Consider the following 20,829-nt stretch of genomic DNA (forward strand, 5'->3'; position numbering starts at 1 on the left):
CACCAGGCCTGCTGGCCGCCGCACTCTGCCTCACAACCGGCTCTACAGTTCCATGCACACCAAGTTCAGAACCACTTCTCTCTCCGCCTCCTTGGCTATGCTTTCCACATGTGCTTCCGTGGTCGAGCACTCCCTGATCGACGAACTCAGCATCCAGGACAATGACTTATGCACCCGCATCGCCTCTGCCCCTGCTGAATTGCCACATGCACGGCATACCATACATCGCCTACCTGCAGCCCCTCAGCGAGGTTGCCCACCATATAGCTCTACATCGTCTTCTAGCCAACCTGCTCCAGTGTCGAGCATTCAAGTGCCTGCTGTTTCTTTTTTTTTTTTTTGCATTGCCATGGACGAATCTCCAAGCTGCGCCTGCATGCGCCTCTCCAGATTCTTCACCTTGCTTCACTCTTGCATCGCACCTTCCATCACCGACTACAGCTGATTCCCCACCTGTGTCGCTCTGGTTCATCAAGGTCAGTGAACCATCGTTGCCTGTTGAGACCTTCTTGTCCCCTAATGCTGACTCCCCTACACGATTATAGACCATCAGTAATGGCACTTGCCATAAGATTCGCACCACTGATGGCCCACCCTTTCATTATAAGGCCAGGCACCTTAACGCTTCCAAACATCTGCATGCCAAGGAGATTGTTCAGGATTTGTTGGCTTCAGGCATCCTCCGTGCCTCTGATAGCAACTGGAATTTCCCTCTTCACCTTGTTCCCAAAAAGGACGGCTCCTTACACATGTGCAGAGACTACAGGGCCCTTAAGGCCCGCATCATTATCGATAACTACCCCATACCTTACATTGAAGATTTCACGTAGTTGCTTCATGGCTACGCCTTTTTCTCCATATTAGATTGTTCCAAAGTGTATCACCAGATTCCTATCCATCCACCAGATATTATGAAGATGGCCACGATCACACCCTTAAATCTATTTCATTACTGTTACATGCCTTATGGATTGAAAAATTCTGCGCAGACATGGCAGCGGTTCATTGACTCCATTTTGCTCCCTCTGAATTTTGCTTGCACTTACTTAGACGCTATCCTGAACTTTTCTTCCTCCGCCGAGGAGCATCAAGTTCACCTCACTTCCATCCATTCGGCTCTCACTGCCAATGGCATGGTGATCAACCATGATAAATCTCAACTATGTTCCACATCCGGTACCTTCCTCAGCCATTCTGTCTCTGCCAAAGGCCTCTGACTGATGAGTTCTCATGTCAAAATCATACTTCAGTTTCCTCTCCCCGAGGATTATGCTCAGCTACATCGTTTTCTGGGTATGGTAAACTTTTGCCGCCGCCATATTCATCAAGCTGCCTCTGTCCAAATGGCCCTCATCGACACTCTCTCCGGCATGAACACCACTGGAAAACGGATGTTGGAGTGGACCCAACCTATGCTAGATGCTTTTGGTGACCTTAAAACTGCCCTAGCTAAAGCAGTCACACTCACCCACCCTGACCCTGAGGCCCGTGTCTCGATCACAACTGATGCCAGTAACTCAGCTGTGGGCACCATTTTAAAGCAGCACACTGCCGACTCCACCCAGCCCCTCTGCTTCTTTTCCAAGAAACTGACTAAGAGCCAGTGCAAGTGGTCAGCATTTGACCCTGAGCTGTTTGCAGTGTACGAGGCAATTAAACATTTTTGTAGTGACCTCGAGGGGTGGCCCTTCACAATCTATAGTGATCACAAGCCACTCGTGGATGCTATTCGTAATCCTGCTAAAGACCTTTCACCCAGGCATTTCCGCCATATGGACTACATCTGTCAGCACTCTTCTGATGCATGCTATATCCACAGCGCAGAGAATATTTTGGCAGACTACCTTTACCGCATCTGCGTGCTAACCCCACCGCTGGACCTGGAGGAGCTCATCCGACTACAAGTCGCTACTGACAACATACAGCAACTAAGATCAGACAATGGCTCATCACTCTGACCAGCCCCATATACTACCTGGTTCAGCAATCCCAGTCCTTTGTGATACTCTATGGGCATACTTCATCCCCTGGTCTCCGCCGATCTTTGTCATAGGGTCTTTACCACCTTGTATGGCTTAGCTCACCCTGGGACATGGGACATGACGCAGCTGGTTATGGAGCACTTTGTCTGGCCTGCTGTGAAGCACGACTGTCGCACTTGGAACTGTGCGTGCATTCCGTGCCAGTGCAGTAAGGTTGGCAGGCATGCCCAACCTCCCCTGGGCAAGTTTGACATCCCGAAGGGGCGTTTCTGGCACATCCAGATCGATGTCGTTGGTCCTCTTCCTCTGTCCGAGGGCTAGAGATATGTCTTATCAGTCATTGACCATGTGACCTGCTGGGTTGAGGCGGTCCCCCTTATTGACATCATGGCTGAGACCATTGCCTGTTCCTTCATCTTGGCATGAGTTGCTTGCTTTGGCTGTTCCCTATCTCTCACCACTGACCACGGAAGCCAATTTGAGTCTGCCCTCTTCACACAACTTTGCAAACTCTGTGGCATTGCCAAGTTTCATACCACAGCTTACCACCTGCAGGTGAATGGCCTCAAAGAGCAGTGGCACCGCACACTCAAGGCTGCACTAATGTGCCACAGATGCCTATGGTCGGAAGCCCTCCTGTGGATCCTGCTGGGTATTCGCTCAGCTCATAAAGAAGATCTTAATGCCTCATTTGCCGAGCTTCTGCATGGCAAGCCTCTGCTTCACCCCACCATATTCGTCAAGGATTCACCTTCTGCCACATCCGAGGATCTCCCCGCCCTGGTTGCTCATGTCTGGATACATGTCGCACACCTCTGCACCCCCCTGTCCCGCCCGCACACCACCTCCCCTGTGTTTGTCCACAACACCTAGCTACATGTGACTTAGTAATGCTGGAGCCCTTCAGCTGCCCTATTCGGGCCCTCATCGTGTGCTACGTCGTGGTACCAACACGTTCGTCATCCACCTCCACGGACAGCCATAGAAAGTCTTAGTTAATAGACTTAAACGGTGTGGTCCCTCAATGACAACCTATCTCCTGACGCAGCCGTCCTGCCTTCGGTTGATTCATCTCCGCCCGCCGTCACCTCTCAGGTGCAGCCATTGGAACCACAGGGCTGCAGCACTGCCGACACTGCTGCCCCCACTTCCTGCCACCTACAACCGCTGTGTTGGCATCAAGATACCAAGATTAGGACTTCATCTCATGAGACTTCCCTCTGCCATGCTCCACACTACCGGGGGAGGGGAGTGGGGGGTTGTATGTGGCGTCCCTGGCGCAGAGTGCCCTATCTTTGGCACCTTACTTCTTAGACCAGTGTTCTTGTGTGAACTTTTGGCACACATATGTGTAACAGCCTTTCTTTGTTATATGTGTGAGTGACTGATAAATATGTATTCAATATTAAGTGTGTTATCTCTCAACTAATCTTCTGTGATAACCACACATTCATTTGAGTTAAAGACATATTGGTGCTAAAAAGTGTGTGCAGAAATTGAGAGATTGTGTAATTTTTGACAATACAGGGTGATTCAAAAAGAATACCACAACTTTAAAAATGTGTATTTAATGAAAGAAACATAATATAACCTTCTGTTATATATCATTACAAAGAGTATTTAAAAAGGTTTTTTTTCACTCAAAAACAAGTTCAGAGATGTTCAATATGGCCCCCTCCAGACACACGAGCAATATCAACCCGATCCTCCAACTCGTTCCACACTCTCTGTAGCATATCAGGCGTAACAGTTTGGATAGCTGCTGTTATTTCTCGTTTCAAATCATCAGTGGTGGCTGGGAGAGGTGGCCGAAACACCATATCCTTAACATACCCCCATAAGAAAAAATCGCAGGGGGTAAGATCAAGGCTTGTTGGAGGCCAGTGATGAAGTGCTCTGTCACGGGCTGCCTGGCGGCCGATCCATCGCCGCGGGTAGTTGACGTTCAGGTAGTTACGGACAGATAAGTGCCAATGTGGTGGCGCTCCATCCTGCTGAAATTGTGGAATTTGCAGCTCTCTGCTAGCTCTGCGAGTCGATTTTCCTGGGCTGCGAACAAATGCTTGCTGGATGCGTGCTACATTTTCATCACTCGTTCTCGGCCGTCCAGAACTTTTCCCTTTGCACAAACACCCATTCTCTGTAAACTGTTTATACCAACATTTAATACACCACCTATCAGGAGGTTTAACACCATACTTCATTCGAAATGCACGCTGAACAACTGTCGTCGATTCACTTCTGCCGTACTCAATAACACAAAAAGCTTTCTGTTGAGTGGTCGCCATCTTAGCATCAACTGATGCTGACGCCTAGTCAACAGCGCCTCAAGCAAACAAATGTACAATTAAATGAAACTTTATAGCTCCCTTAATTCGCCGACAGATAGTGCTTAGCTCTGCCTTTTGTCGTTGCAGAGTTTTAAATTCCTAAAGTTGTGGTATTCTTTTTGAATCACCCTGTATGGTAAAGAGGGTGAATACCCATATTAAAATGTGACAAATGTCAGAGAGCAAAAGTTATGAATCAAGTGTGTAGGCTTCCAATGCAAAGTGTTAAACCAAAAGACTTAATGGATTTATTAGCAGTGGGTTTTTATGGCCCTTTGCTGAAGACAAAAGGATGTTTTGCTTATATTTTTCTAGTATTCAAAGTGTTTTCTAAATTTGTAAAGCTCTATCCTTTGTGCGAAGCAACTGGCAAGGCAATTTGGGCTCGGTTAGAAAAGGACTATTTTGTGAAATCTGGTAAACCCAAAGCTATACTTTCTCCAACGGGTCACAATTTACTGATAAGAAGTGGAAGGAGGGGCTTGCTAGTCATGGAATAACTGTAACACATAGATCAACTTTTCATTCGGCAGGAAATCCTGCAGAATGTTATATGAGGGAAATTGGTAGATTGTGCCACATATATTGCAGTAACAAGCATAATTCATGGAGAGATATCATGGAAAATATTGAGCATGTGATTAATACTGTGAGCCATGATGTAACAGGGTTTACTCCTTATGAGATTATGAAGGGAGGGAGGTCTTTAAGTTTTGTAGAGGAGAGACTGTCTTTTCTTCATATGGAAGAGTTAAGTTGGGATGAGAAAAAGAAAGTAATGAGGGGATTAGTGGAAAGAGGTTAGAGGAGAGGAAGAAAAGACATGATGAAAGGATAAAGAGGGTAGATATTAAAGTAGGAGACCTGATGCTGGTTAAGACCTATCAGAAATCCAAGGAGACAAATAGCGAGATATCAAAATTTTTCGATGTGGCTAGTATTCTACATCTGAATGCATTCTATCTGATTTATCCCAAGTCAAAGAAGAAATTTGTTCTTAAGAATGTGGTCGATTTAAAACCACATAAGGCAAGTACAACATTGATAAAAATGGTGGATGTAATTAAGGGAATGAATTTTCTTTGCGAGATTTGGGACCCAGGAGGAAATACAGAGGAATGATTGGGTGTGAAGAGTGAAATGGTAAGATAATGTAAAAATTAACTACTGAAGTGCAGAAGGACTAGGTTAGAGTAATAGTGAAGAAATATGTATAAGGTGAAAAGAGTGACATTTGTAGGAAGATTATGAGATAGAGACAAATGGTGAAGGGCCGAAGGGATAGATGAGGATGATTGTTAATGAATAAAGAGATAAAATAAGATGAGCAGTAGTTCAGGGAGGATTATAATATAAAGTAAAATGGAGAAAAGGGTAAAAAAGTTAAAAGGAAAAGTAGAGGATGTTATATATGGAGACAAGAAATACAATGAAAGTGTCATTAGTATCTTGTAACAATAATATGAATCATTTAACTCAAAAAAATTTTATCTCTACTATTGAAAGGTCTGTTCATATTTTGCTCGGTGCCATCCTGTCACAGTCGCCATTGAATTGGTATGTGGCGATGGAAATGTATTAATAATTGCTTGAATAATTGGAAAAATCGATTGGAAAGAATAATTGAAATATTCTGAAGGTAATTTATGAATCTGTGTACAATCTTGGGTGAACTAAACTGATACCAAATCAACAGACCTTTAATATCATTACATTCGAGGTCAATAAATATAATTTGCATCATGTACTGCTGCTTCCAGCGGTGTGCAGTACCAAATAATCACCACAACCATTGAAATTGTCAATCTTCACATTAATTCTATTGTGTTTAGTCTTGATTGTGACAATGCTGATGCAGGAACGCTCCTCCATATACCGCGTAAATTATTCTTGTCTGCACCAAACCTCTTGATGCAGGATCTCAGCACAGAGTGAAATGATGAACAGATAGACTTTGAACTCTTAACCATGTGAATAAATATTCCCTTTTTAATAACTTTTTATAATAGTTGTAATGAATGATTACAACACACATTTTTAACAGTGCTGGTATCAAAAATCTAAGCATATGTCTGTACACTACCACTTACTGAAACAAAAGAAGGAAGATACATGAATTAATAAATGGATGAGTGTATTTCTTATTTTGTTTCACACAGATATTTAACAATGTTATCAAAACATTACCCTTGCCACAAAACAACTCGTTAATTTACCTTTGGTGGTGTCTATACCTCATTCAGTTTACGTTTAGCTTATATATATACAAGAAAAGAAAAGAATGAAAAAAATAAGATTCAGTACAAAGACAGTTCATGAAATACATCAATTCAGTTGAAGATGTAACAGAAACAGTAAATCAACTAATCACTACAAATTATTTAGAAAAACTATCATCACATCTGATAAAATCATCTCCCAAAAAAGTGGAAAAGTGAGAGAAAACGTCATATTGATCACTAAAAATGGTTCCACTAAATGTTTAAATGCAAATCAATACCTGATTATTGAGGCTGTAACAAACAGCTCTGGCAGAAATATTGCAAATTCGAATCGGAGTACACTGCACCTCTCAGCATTCCTTAAAAATCGAACTTAGTGTTGACATGAAAACAACATTACAACCACGATAGGCAAGTCAGTAACAAACAAATAATAATAAAGAGTCTGCAGCCCATGATGTAAGGCAGAATTTATGTGTGAATAATGTCTCTATTGACAAAACAAAAGCTGGACATGAAAAGAACATTGCAACAAATCAGAACAAATAAATCATAATAAACAGCCTACAGTTCATGAAGCATTGCAGAATCAATGCATGAATAATGTTTGCTTATACAGTTCAGAAACTGGCATCAATAATAATCAAAATAGTCTTCACAATTCTGTGAGTCTTTCAAAAGAGAAACTTTCACCCCATACAAATACAGACTGATGTGAGGTACATTGTAGGAAAACAACTGCTCATTGTACAGATAAGCGAGTGTCATGCCCTGCAGCAAAACAACAAACCAACAACATGAAGTGACTCAGAATGCACCTGTACAACTCAAAACACTGTAGTAGTAGTAGTAATTTTATTAATCCTGTAGATTATTCATTGTGTGCAGAGAAGCACATGATGATAGAGGACAAATCAAAAATGGAGATATGGTAGTGGAAGGATGTGAAGTTTCTTACATAATGGCTTGCATGAGCTTCTTGCAACAGCATTTTCTATGGCTCTTACAATTCTCTTTTGGCAAATAAAACAACTTTTGCTGGCAGATGCATTTCCCCAAAAGATTATGCCATATCACAATAATAATTCTGCCTGGGTGAGGTATACATTTTTAGTGCCTCTTTCGATGTTCAACCAGAAAGAATTTTGATAGTGTAACAAATGGTATTCAATTTATCTGTAATGTATTTTGCATGTTAGAGCATCTTAGATCTTCTTGGATCCTTATTCCAAGAAATTTTGTAGAGCTTACATTTCAAGGGTTCTGGTAAACAACTCTGTGTCTGGTGTTAGTGAGCATTTATTTTGCATTGTGTGTAAGTGCACTGTAACTGTTTTTTCTGTGTTTATTACTAGATTGTTTCCAGAAAAACAGTCTGTAATGTAGCTGGTACACTTTTTAATCTCATGCAGTAGTTCTTCTCTGGTCCTTCCTTTTATTATCACATTGTGTCATCTGCAAATTTTATGTAATTATGGCGTGGACTGGTCGGTTCCAAGTCATTTGCAAGAGTAGAAACAGAATTGGTCCTAGAATGAAGTCTTGTGGTACACTGTACTTAATGCTCTGCTTTTCTCAGCAGTAGGACTTCATGTTGTTCCCTTCTTGGATAGCAAGCTCAATTCCTTGCTCTCTATTTTGGAGATATGATTTGATCCATTCATAGGCTGGGTCCCTAATACCTACAGATTCAAGTCTCTAAAGCAAGACGTTGTGATTGATGACATCAAATGCTTTAGAGAGGTCTAGAAGTGTGGCTGAGATATGCTGTTTGCTCTGTATTGCATTTAAGGCTGCATTTAGGAGTGCAAAAATAGCAGTCTTAGTAGATTTAGATTTTCGAAACCCATGTTGTGTATTTGAAAAGTAATTATTTTTTCTATGAAATTGATTAGTCTTTTATAACAGAGTTTCTCAGTTATTTTGGAAAAACAAGACAGTGGTGAAATAGGCCTGTAGTTTGATACTTCTGTTTTTATCCCTTTCTTCAACAGAGATTTTACTTTTGCTGTCTTCAATTTTTCTGGGAACACCCCTTCTGATAGAGATCAGTTACAGATGACAACAAGTGGCCTGGCTAGGAGGGGAGCACATTTCTTCAAGATGTAGTCAGGGATATTGTCAGTACCAACAGAGAATTTGGGCTTCAGTTCTGTGATAATAGCAAGTATTTCCTTTTCATTGGTGGGGTATAGAAAAATAGGTTTATTATTTGTAGCACACATCTGAATTGATTTCTGGGAGTACATCATAAATTTTGATTTGTAAGATGTGCAGCTATCTGTGTAAAGTAGGAATTAAATTTATTTGCAGTTTGTGTAGATTCAGTTATCACAACTGACTTCTCCATTGGGCAGTTAATATTATGGAAATCTGTCTGTTGTGCTGCAGCTTCCTTCCTTACAATATTCCATGTGCCTTTCATCTTATTGGTGGAATTTTTTATATATATGTAATTTTCCATTATTTTTGCTTGTTTGACAACATTTTTGAAGATCTTTTTATAGGTTTTGTAATAAGTATCAAATTTAGATTACCGTACGTGAGCTGTGTGGACAATCTGTGTAGTAATCTTTTTTTGTCTGAGGTTACCAGAAGCCCAGAAGTGATCCATTTATTTTTTGTTTTCCTTGTGTATATTTTTCTCCATGTTGGAGGGAAGCAAAATTCAAAACAGTAGGAAAAATTACTGATAAAATTATTATATATCTAAAAACAAAGATGATGTGACTTACCAAATGAAAGTGCTGGCAGGTCGACAGACACACAAACAAACACAAACATACACACAAAATTCAAGCTTTCGCAACAAACTGTTGCCTCATCAGGAAAGACGGAAGGAGAGGGAAAGACGAAAGGATGTGGGTTTTAAGGGAGAGGGTAAGAAGTCATTCCAATCCCGGGAGCGGAAAGACTTACCTTAGGGGGAAAAAAGGACGGGTATACACTCGCGCACACACACACACATATCCATCCACACATATACAGACACAAGCAGACATATTTAAAGACAAAGAGTTGGACATCTGTATACACAACAACGGCTTGTTTATTGTCCACTATCTCAACTCCTGATAGCTCTACATCTTTTTCCTTCATTATTTCCACAGAAAATTTGTATTTACAAAGTTTGTATTATTCCTTATGAATATACAACTGCCACCATGTTTAAGAATTTGTCTACAGAAATAACAACCTAGCACAAAGTTGGGTAGGGCCACAGTATGTAACTTGTCCTCATCAAGCCAATGTTCTGAGACACACAATAATGAGGTAGTTTTTAATTCATTTTCTAAAAGGATTTGGATTTACTTATTTTACTAGATAGTGACTGCACATTTTGATGAAAAAGAACGAAGTACACATTTTTCTGTTTTACTTGTGAGTTTAGAGATAAGATGTTACTGTGACTTACCTGAGAGTTGGCAGGCTGATTTTTCACATTTTTATATTTTTCCTAGCTGTATAAAACTGCACTTCAGAAACCTTTAGAGGAAGAAAGACTAATACCCCAAGCAGCTGCTGTAATATGTCAGGAAATTCAGGTGCCAGAGACAGAAAAAATCTGACAATAGGCACTGCTGATGAGCATGGAATGCTATATGGAGAGAAAATGGCATGGTTTCATTTAGGAAAATTGAAAAATGACACTACAAATGTAAAATCGGTAAGCGGATCTAAATCCCCTATTCAGTCACTCGTTGACCACGATGGCACCGAAACAGAGGACGACCGAAGAAAGGCAGAAATACTGAATTCAGTGTTCCGAAACTGTTTCACTGCGGAAAATCGTAACACGGTCCCTGACTTCAGCCGTCGCACGGACGCCAAAATGGAAAATATTGAAATAAACGATATCGGAATTGAAAAACAACTGCTATCACTTAGTAGCGGAAAAGCATCCGGACCAGACGAGATACCCTTAAGATTCTACAGTGAATATGCTAAAGAACTTGCCCCCTTTCTATCAGCAATTTATCGTAGATCGCTGGAAGAACGTAAAGTACCTAGCGACTGGAAGAAAGCGCAGGTCGTTCCCATTTTCAAGAAGGGTCATAAATCAGATGCGAATAATTATAGGCCTATTTCGCTTACGTCAATCTGTTGTAGAATAATGGAACATGTTTTGTGTTCTCGTATTATGACGTTCTTAGATAATACAAATCTCCTTCATCATAACCAACATGGATTCCGCAAACAGAGATCATGTGAAACTCAGCTCGCCCTATTTGCCCAAGAAATTCACAGTGCCATAGACACTGGCGAGCAGATTGATGCCGTATTCCTGGACTTCAGGAAGGCATTTGATACGGTTCTGCACTTACGTTTAGTGAAAAAAATACGAGCTTACGGAATATCGGACCAGGTTTGTGATTGGATTCAGGATTTCCTAGAAGAAAGAACACAACATGTCATTCTTAACGGTTCAAAATCTGCAGATGTAGAGGTAATTTCGGGAGTACCGCAGGGAAGCGTGATAGGACCTTTATTGTTTACAATATACATAAATGACTTAGTTGACAACATCGGTAGCTCCGTGAGGCTATTTGCAGATGACACGGTTGTCTACAAGAAAGTAGCAACATCAGAAGACTCGTACGTACTCCAGGAGGACCTGCAGAGGATTAATGCATGGTGCGACAGCTGGCAGCTTTCCCTAAACGTAGATAAATGTAATATAATGCGCATACATAGGGGCAGAAATCCATTCCAGTACGATTATGCCATAGGTGGTAAATCATTGGAAGCGGTAACGACCGTAAAATACTTAGGAGTTACTATCCGGAGCGATCTGAAGTGGAATGATCACATAAAACAAATAGTGGGAAAAGCAGGCGCCAGGTTGAGATTCATAGGAAGAATTCTAAGAAAATGTGACTCATCGATGAAAGAAGTAGCTTACAAAACGCTTGTTCGTCCGATTCTTGAGTATTGCTCATCAGTATGGGACCCTTACCAGGTTGGATTAATAGAAGAGATAGACATGATCCAGCGAAAAGCAGCGCGATTCGTCATGGGGACATTTAGTCAGCGCGAGAGCGTTACGGAGATGCTGAACAAGCTCCAGTGGCGGACACTTCAAGAAAGGCGTTACGCAATACGGAGAGGTTTATTATCGAAATTACGAGAGAGCACATTCCGGGAAGAGATGGGCAACATATTACTACCGCCCACATATATCTTGCGTAATGATCACAACGAAAAGATCCGAGAAATTAGAGCAAATACGGAGACTTACACGTAGTCGTTCTTCCCACGCACAATTCGTGAATGGAACAGGGAAGGGGGGATCAGATAGTGGTACAATAAGTACCCTCCGCCACACACCGTAAGGTGGCTCGCGGAGTATAGATGTAGATGTAGATGTAGATGTACAATGAAAATGTAATCAAATTTCTGGAGAAAATCGTTCCAGGACATAGCAACTTTCAACTTGAGAAACTAGAAACTAAGGGTGTAAACAACAGCTTCGAGATTGCTGTTGACTTCCATCTAAAGGACAAGGTAATGGACACTGCCGTATGGCCCAAGAATATTGTATTAAGGCATTTTTTATTCCGGAGATCAACCAATGTTCCAATAAACAGAGTCTGAAATTATAAACCTCGACTATATATTATCATACAGAAAGAACATTAGGGATGACAGTGAATAGGCCATAGTTATAGCAAGTGTTAATGTGCAGTGTTTAAGAACCAAGGTGGATCTATTTTTTTTCTTTGTAGAAGAAATGAAACCAGATGTTTTATGTATCGGTGAGCAGTGGTTGGCTGAAGCAGAAGGTGACTGTTACAGATTGATTGAATATTCAGATATGGTAAACTTATGGTACCGAGCTGCTACAATTCATGGTGGCATATCTGTGCATGCAAAGAAAAAACTTAGTGTCAAGGAAACTGATTTAAGAACTTTTGTACAGACCTGGATCTCAAACTGGCTTCACTAGCGTTAGCAAATATTGATCCCATTGTTGTCGTCGTCTCTGTGTATCATTCACCAGATGGTAACTTTGAAACCTTTATTGCACATATGGAGAACTGTTTATCTTACCTTACATGCCTTAAGTCTAAAATTGCATTGTGTGGTGACTTCGACATGCTTAAAGGTGATGGAGGTACTAAAGAGCAAGTCTTCATGAACTTAATAAACAGCTATTGGCTGTTTGTTGCAAACAAATTCCCAACAAGGGGTAATGCCTGTCTAGACGCGGTTATCACTGACCTCAATATCTGCGATTACAGTATCAGTGCAGTTGAACCAATGATTGCAGACTACAGTGCGGTAGTAATGGAACTCAGCATGAAGAGCAAGAGTAAATTGCAACCACACATGGCATTCAAACTACACATTCAGTGTCCAGAATGAGATTTTCACTCTGCACCGGAGTGTGCACTGATATGAAACTTCCTGGCATATTAAAACTGTGTGCCAGACCGAGACTCGAACTCAGGACCTTTGCCTTTCGCGGGCAACTGTTCTTCTTTCAGGAGTGCTAGTTCTGCAAGGTCTGCAGGAGAGCTTCTGTTAGGTTTGGAAGGTAGGAGACGAGGTACTGGCAGAAGTAGCTGTGAGGACAGGGCATGAGTCGTGCTTGGGTAGCTTAGTTGGCAGAGCAGTTGCCCGCGAAAGGCAAAGGTCCTGAGTTCGAGTCTCGGTCCGGCACATAGTTTTAATCTGCCAGGAAGTTTCATATCAGTGCACACTCCGCTGCAGAGTGAAAATCTCATTCTGGAAACATCCCCCAGGCTGTGGCTATGCCGTGTCTCTGCAATATCCTTTCTTTCAGGAGTGCTAGTTCTGCAAGGTCTGCAGGAGAGCTTCTGTTAAGTTTGGAAGGTAGGAGATGAGGTACTGACAGAAGTAAAGCTGTGAGGACGGCGCGTGAGTCATGCTTGGATAGCTCAGTTAGTAGAGCAGTTGCCTGCGAAAGGCAAAGGTCCTGAGTTTGAGTCTCCGTCCGGCACACAGTTTTAATCTGCCAGGAAGTTTCATACACATTAAGTAGAAGGGGTCATCAAAGAAGAGAGATTAAAGGTAGCTAGGTAGATTAAAAGTCATTGTATCAATGTTCCGAGACTGTATGAAGACAGTTTTTGATCTTCAAACTAAAGACCTGCTTCATTGTACCTACTTAAAGAGCCAAGAGACTTTACAGAAAGAGAGTGGAGGATGCAAAGTAGAAAAACAATGAAAAGTTAATTAAAGAGACTCATAATCCATGTAAAGCTACTTTGAATCTGGTAAATGAGTGCAATAAGAAGCCTACCTCTGTCTTAAATTCTTGTAGTCCTGATGCCTTCAGTCAACACTTCATAAGAATAGTAAGAAATACTTAGGTTTAGATCCCACAGCTCGTATAAAAACATAAGCTGTTGCACTACTAAAAACTGGAAGAAAGTGCACCCTAACAACATCATAAAAATAGTGAATACATTTAAATATTAAGAGAGTGCAGATATCTATGGCATGTCCTGGACAATGCTGAAGAAGATTATTCCACAGCTTGCTTAACCACTAGCTACAGTAATCAACAAATGTTTATCCTTTGGCATCTTCCCAGAATTCCTGAAACTGGCACAGACAATACCAGTCTACAAAAAAGTGACCCAAAAGTGACCCATGCAAAACGTCCAGTTTCAGACCAATTTCCACAATCCCCATTCAAGCTTAAGTTATGGAGTCAGTAATGAAACACCAGCTACAAAATTACTTCAAACAGAATGAACTCTTTCAGGACACATAGCATGGTTTTCGCAAGGGAATGTTGACAGTTACAGCAGCAGTGGACTTAAAATAGTAAGACAAGGCAATGGTTTGAAGACAGGGAAAGTGCGGCACTGACACACTGCAACTTCAGCAAGGCACTTAACTGCATCTCACACAAAATATTGTTTAGTAAATTAAACTGATATGGTATTGTAGGTGTTGTGCTCGTTACTCTTCAATCCTGTCTTGAAAACTGAAAGCAGGTAGTATTGGTTCATGGTGACTTTCCCCAAGAACAAAAACTGGAGCATGGGGCCCATCATAGGGCCTCTCCTGTTCCTTATTTCCATCAACAAGCTGGATTGTAACAACCAAATGTTATAATTTGCTGATGACACCAATCTTTTTCCAAAAGGAAAAGCTGCTGAACAATGTCTGCAAGCAACAAAAATGCTGCTTTAAAACATCACAGAATGGTTCATCAACAATAAAATGAATGAAGGAAAAAGTACATCATCTGATATGCAGCCTCAGCAATATTGGGTACCATGATAATATGGAGGCTGTCAAACTGCTGGGATTTGTGACTGACAGCAAACTATCAATGAAGGAGCATACATTATATGTGCTCCTTCATTGATAGTTTGCTGTCAATCACGAATCCCAGCAGTTTGACAGCCTCCATATTATCAAGGTACCCAAATACTGGAGCACTGCAGGCCTATATCCACTTGGTTAGGAATAATGATAATCTTCAACCAGTTTGTATTGTTATGCCTCATCACTGTAAAAGAAAACCGAGGGTTTTCAGGATGAGGCAATTCATACATAATCATGACACTCACAACAAGAGGAACATTGATACACCAAGCTGTCGACTGTCTAGAACACAAAATAGTTTTCCACTGGTTGCGTTAAAAATGTTCAACTCTTTGCCCCGAGAAGTGCAGTCCCTGCCACCAGGACCATTCAAAAGGAAAATTACAAAGGACCTGAAAGAGTACCCACTGTAATACATAGGATAATTCTTTAATAGTAGCCAAAGTGAATGCACAAAATGATACTGTATCATTTTATGTACAATGAATATTTTTCAACATTATAATGAAAAGGACAGTTGCTACTCACCATAGAGCAGGAGATGCTGAATCACAGAAACACACAACAATAAGCCCAACTCTCTCTCTCTCTCTCTCTCTCTCTCTCTCTCTCACACACACACACACACACACACACACACACACACACACACACATACATGTAAATAACTTATATGCGTGTATGTAATCAAGATGTAGTCTGTCCAGTCAGGACTGGTAAATGACACAGATGACTGTTTATTCTTAGAGAATGCTTATTAGTAATTTTTCAAGGATAATTCTTGAGATTTCTAGCAGTTCAGTCATATGTATTTTCTGTTTAATAAACTTTTGTTCATCATTAAATTTCTCAAATATTCCGTTTAAGTATGTAATGCTATATGCCTGTCTTTTACTTTTTTCTTTTTTTAACATGTAAAATCACCTCATTTTGCTTTTTGTAGTATGGAAGTAATACCACTGTGTGTGTGTGTGTGTGTGTGTGTGTGTGTGTGTGTGTGTGTGTGTTTTTCATTCTCAGCATGCCATGTTGCTCGATGTGAAACGGAAATAAAGACATTTAGGAAGTATATGTTTCACATGATATTGCAATACACGTATAAAATCATTGACATATATTGTATTGTGAGACCTGAGTTTCTCCTGGTGTATACAACTTTCAAATAACTTCTGGGAATTCAGCCAGGTAACACATTCAGCGACCGCCGATATTTCGACGGGAGAACACCCCGCCATTTTCAAGGCAAACTTCGACAATCGACGGACAGGCAACAGACATGCAAATTTAAAACCTCAGTTCTTGGATTGATACAGGAAAGATAACACACACACTGAACACTAATGCCACCAAAGATGACCAAAGTCAGAGATATCGATAGTGAGAATACAAACTCGCAGGTGTGGTAGCATTGATTCTGTCCCTCTGTGTTTTGACAAGGGAGAGAGCCGGATTCCAAACAGAGTTCACCCAAAAATCTCCATCCCTGTTAACAAGTTTGCTCGCTAATTTAATCTTAACTGCCTCCTTAATAACATTGTCCCAATAGCTGGATGTGCATGCCAATATCTCGGTGTTATTATATAACATGGGGTGACCACTACCCAAGTAATGTTCGGCAATAGCAGATCTACTTGGCTGCTATAATTCTGTGTGCCATTTATGCTCAGTACATCGGTCCTCCATGGTCCTGATAGTTCGACCAATATATGCTATGCTGGAGCTACAAGGAATGTGATATACACCCGCCTTAAACAGACCAAGATCATCCTTAACAGAACTCAAAAGCGCTCTAATTTTAGATGGAAGTAGGAAAACACATTTCACATTGTATTTCCATAAAATACGACTGATCTTGTTGGAAGTGTTTCCTACATAAGGCAAAAAGGCAGTAGACTTAGGTGTCGACTCAGAATTATCATTAATCACCCAATGTACAGTTGATCGATAGCGCAATGCACGTTCAACCTGTGTATCACTATAACCATTTTGACAAAATGTAACTTCAAGATGGGACAGCTCAGCTGGCAAAGTCTCAGCGTCGGAAACAACATGTGCCCTGTGTACCATGGTCCGAAGTACCCCTACACGCTGAGCCGGATGGTGACAACTATTAGCCTGTAAGTACAAGTCGGTGTGAGTACGTTTCCTATAGACTGCATGTACCAGTGATCCATCACGTTAGAAGTAAAAGCTGAAGAGGCACTTAAATAACAATAAAGTAATTCTTAATCTAAAAAAGACGAGTAACATAAATAAGAAACCTAATATAGCACCACTTGAGATGAACATATCAGGATATTTGGAAAAAGAATCAGTCCAACATGCTATGCTTGAAAGCAACATACTATGCACACACAAATTCTATCATCTGTTATAGCATAATATTCTGGGGTGCAAAAACTCAGAATGTGGAAAACATAATCAGCTGCAAAAACAAACCATCAGAATAATGAGCAAGAATAACAAAAGGGCCCACTGCATTGAGCTACTAAAACAGTGGGGTATTCTGACAGTTCCAAATGAATACAAATTTCAAACTGCAGTTTTTATACAAAATCATTGAGGAGTATGCAGCAAACAGCTCCATACATGATCATCAAACCAGATACAGCAATTGCAAAACAGATACAAGCAATGATTCTAGAATGAAATTTTCACTCTGCAGCGGAGTGTGTGCTGATATGAAACTTCCTGGCAGATTAGAACTGTGTGCTGGACTGAGACTCGAACTCGGGACCTTTGCCTTTCGCGGGCAAGTGCTCTACTGACTGAGCTACCCAAGCACTAGTCACGCCTCATCCTCCCAGCTTTAATTCCGCCAGTACCTTGTCTCCTACCTTCCAAACTTCACAGAAGCTCTCCTGCGAACCTTGCAGAACTAGCACTCCTGGAAGAAAAGATATTGCGGAGACATGGCTTAGCCACAGCCTGGGGGATGTTTTTAGAATGAAATTTTCTCTCTACAGTGGAGTGTGCGCTGATATGAAACTTTCTGGCAGATTAAAACTGTGTGCCAGACCGAGACTCAAACTCGGGACCTTTGCCTTTTGCAGGCAAATGCACTTGCCCGCGAAAGGCAGAGGTCCCGAGTTCGAGTCTCGGTCCGGCACACAGTTTTAATCTGCCAGGAAGTTTCACAAGCGATGATTGTTTGTATGTAGATAGAATGAAAAGAGCAAAGACCCAAACCACTATGTTTCACCAAAGATTTACGATATACCCCTCAGGGGCTCAGCATTTGTTTGCTGAGTATGGGATTGGAACCTTGGAGTTCCTGAACAGTGGACTGGTAAGCACCACTAGTCCCCAGTCACCGTAAGATATGGGCATGCTTCAGCAATCACTGTATGGTCCAGCAGTGAAATGTTGTGTGTCAAAGGAAATGGGGATCTTGGCTTGACCACCTGGATCAAGAGGATGGTAAAAATCTCTATAAAAAAATCACTCAATCTCAAGGTGTGCAGCATGCTGATGAGATGCAGGGCTGTTGAGGTGGGGCAGTCATTAGCAGGCAACCTCTGGAGAACCCACCGCATCTGAGTTATATAAGGTTTACCTGGGCACATAGGGCTCTGTCTAGGTGGACTTTTATTTCCCTCACTGCTCATGGGACCAACATGGATCCTTCGAAATCTTCTCTTCCTCCTCCCAGCGGAAAGGGTGGGCTGCTGGTAGGTACCAACACCCACAGAAACGAGAGGGCTTGTGTAGCCAGTCCTCCGGACTTGGACTTTACACAGACTCTGTCAGTATTGAGTAACAGAACACACGCTGATAGCTGGAATGGGTTTCTTATAATTAAATTAAAGAAGAGAGAGATTAGAGTCCACACAGAGACATACCGACAATCCTTCTTTCCACGAACAATACGAGACTGGAATAGAAGGGAGAACCGATAGAGGTACTCAAGGTACCCTCCGCCACATACCACCAGGTGGCTTGTGGAGTAGGGATGTAGATGTAGATGTAGAAGGGAGCTTTGAGAAAGTTTGACCTTTTTACATACAAAAAGAGTTAGAGGGAATCGCTGGAAGCTTCAGATCTGTCAAGCGCTTGCGAAACAGGACTCTGTTGGTACAAACATCCAATTGCCTAAAAGTGAAGAACATCCAGAAAACTCAGTGCCTCAGGTAGTATGCACTACACCGCAGGTTGTAAGCGGGCAGCCACTTATAGTAAATGTGGTAAGGCCACCCATGAAGGTATTGGTTGTGCATGTCCTCCAAAGTGTGTAAACAGCTTTGGTGATTATCCTGTCTGGAATAGTGACTGTAGTGTCTTTCTTGAAGAAAGGAAGATACAGGAAATCAAAATAAGTAAATGTATTTCATATGTAAAGGCCAAACAGATCTATAAGGCCATCCAGCTGTGATGTTTGCTACCTCCTTTGCATCCGCTCTTAAACAATCTGTTCAGAAGAGCGATGCTGCTACCTAAACAGAGGTTGCTAGTGTCAGCACAAGCACCTGCATTTGCCAGTGTACTTGTGGCTCTGCAATTCCTTCAAAGCCTCTCCCAAAACATCACACAACTCTGTTGTTGCTAATGTTGCAGAAATCCTTGACCCTCCAAAGGTTCAGTCTGGTCCACCATCTAGCGGTGCCACTACCACTGCTGCAGGTTTGGCTCTGAAGCCTACCCAGGGCAAAAAAATCAAATGTCAAGCGTAAACCAGCAACATAGTCTGGAAGCAAACAGTCTGATGATGTCAACGTCCTACAATCTGATGTCTCTCCTGACTCTTCGGTAGAACCAATGGAGCTTGGTGTTGGACTGGGGCAATCATATCATTCCAAAACTGAGCCCCTGTCCATTACAGGCTTCCCTCCCCAGCATAAAGGCAGGGTGAAAGTGCATCCCCCATGCCAGATGCCTCCCATATTACAGTGGAACATTAATGGGTTCAGGACACTTGTGGACGAAGGGAAATTGCTGGGAGAGGAATGCAATTGACACCCCTGTACTATGTGGCTATACCCTTCACCTGACTGGGGACAGAGCCAATGGGTGTTTTGCTATGTTTGTCAGTAACATCCATCACTCCTCTGCTCTCCCCCTGGCTACCAAACTGCAAGCAGTTATGGTTGAAATTCGTGAGTTTTGGTGGATCACTATTTGGTCGCTGTATCTCCTTCCACAAGACACTATCAACTCTGAGGCTCTCATAGGTCTTGTAGAACAACTCCCGTGACCTTTCTCCTACTGGGAGACTATAATGCCTACTATGTTTTGTGGGGCTCAATATCTACTTGCCCTCGGGGTCAGGTTTTGGAGAACCTCATGACCTCTCACAAGCTGTGCATCCTAAACACAGATACTTACACTCATTTCTGTACTGCTACTCGGTCATTCTCAGCCATCGACCTCTCCTACTGTTATCTAGCCCTCACAGACTCTACACAATGGGAAGCCATTGATTACCTCCATTCCAGTGAGCACTTCCCACTCCGCATTCACCTACTGGATGGAGCATTAGCTGAAGAGAAGCCACTGACATGGATGGTCAGCAGGGCTAACTGGACACTGTTCAGCCAGGTAGCTGTGTTTTAACATTGCAACAGCATCCAGGAATGGGTGGACTATATCACACAAGTGATCCTTCACGCCACTGACTTATCCTTCCCAAAGTCCACAAGTCATCTCCGGAGGTGACCTGTGCCTTAGTGGACAGATGAGTGCCATTCAACCATCTGGAACATATGTGCAGCTCTTCAACAATTTAAAAGCTGCCCTACAGCAGACAACCTCATATCCTTTCAAGTCGCAAGAGCAAAAGCCCGACATGTGATTAAGGAGAGCAAGAACAGCTCATGATAACAGTTCCTAGACTCCATCAACCACTCCACTTGTTCTACGAAAGTATGGGAACCCATCAGGAGGATTTCTGGTAAACACATTCACCAATAGCAGCAGTGCTGACATGCAGATGTCTCCAAACAGTGCCCAGTCACATTGCTCAGATGCTGGCAGAGAATTTTGCACAAACTA

The 20,829-nt window shown here is 41.9% G+C and overlaps 1 protein-coding gene across 2 annotated transcripts in view; it reads right to left on the reverse strand.

Moving 5' to 3' along the window:
- Positions 1-20,829, reverse strand: part of LOC124776416 (leucine-rich repeat protein SHOC-2-like) — a 189,297-nt gene that overhangs the window by 35,588 nt on the left and 132,880 nt on the right. The window contains exon 6 of one of the 2 annotated variants that reach the window (XM_047251405.1): positions 6,039-6,401. The exons of the other annotated variant lie outside the window; for it this stretch is intronic. The gene's annotated coding sequence lies outside the window, so the exon portion shown is untranslated. Of the gene's footprint in view, positions 1-6,038; positions 6,402-20,829 lie in introns of those variants that run through there. 2 annotated transcript variants of the gene reach the window in all.

Source organism: Schistocerca piceifrons, chromosome 2, assembly GCF_021461385.2.
Source record: "Schistocerca piceifrons isolate TAMUIC-IGC-003096 chromosome 2, iqSchPice1.1, whole genome shotgun sequence".
Classification (NCBI taxonomy): Eukaryota; Metazoa; Arthropoda; class Insecta; order Orthoptera; family Acrididae; genus Schistocerca; species Schistocerca piceifrons.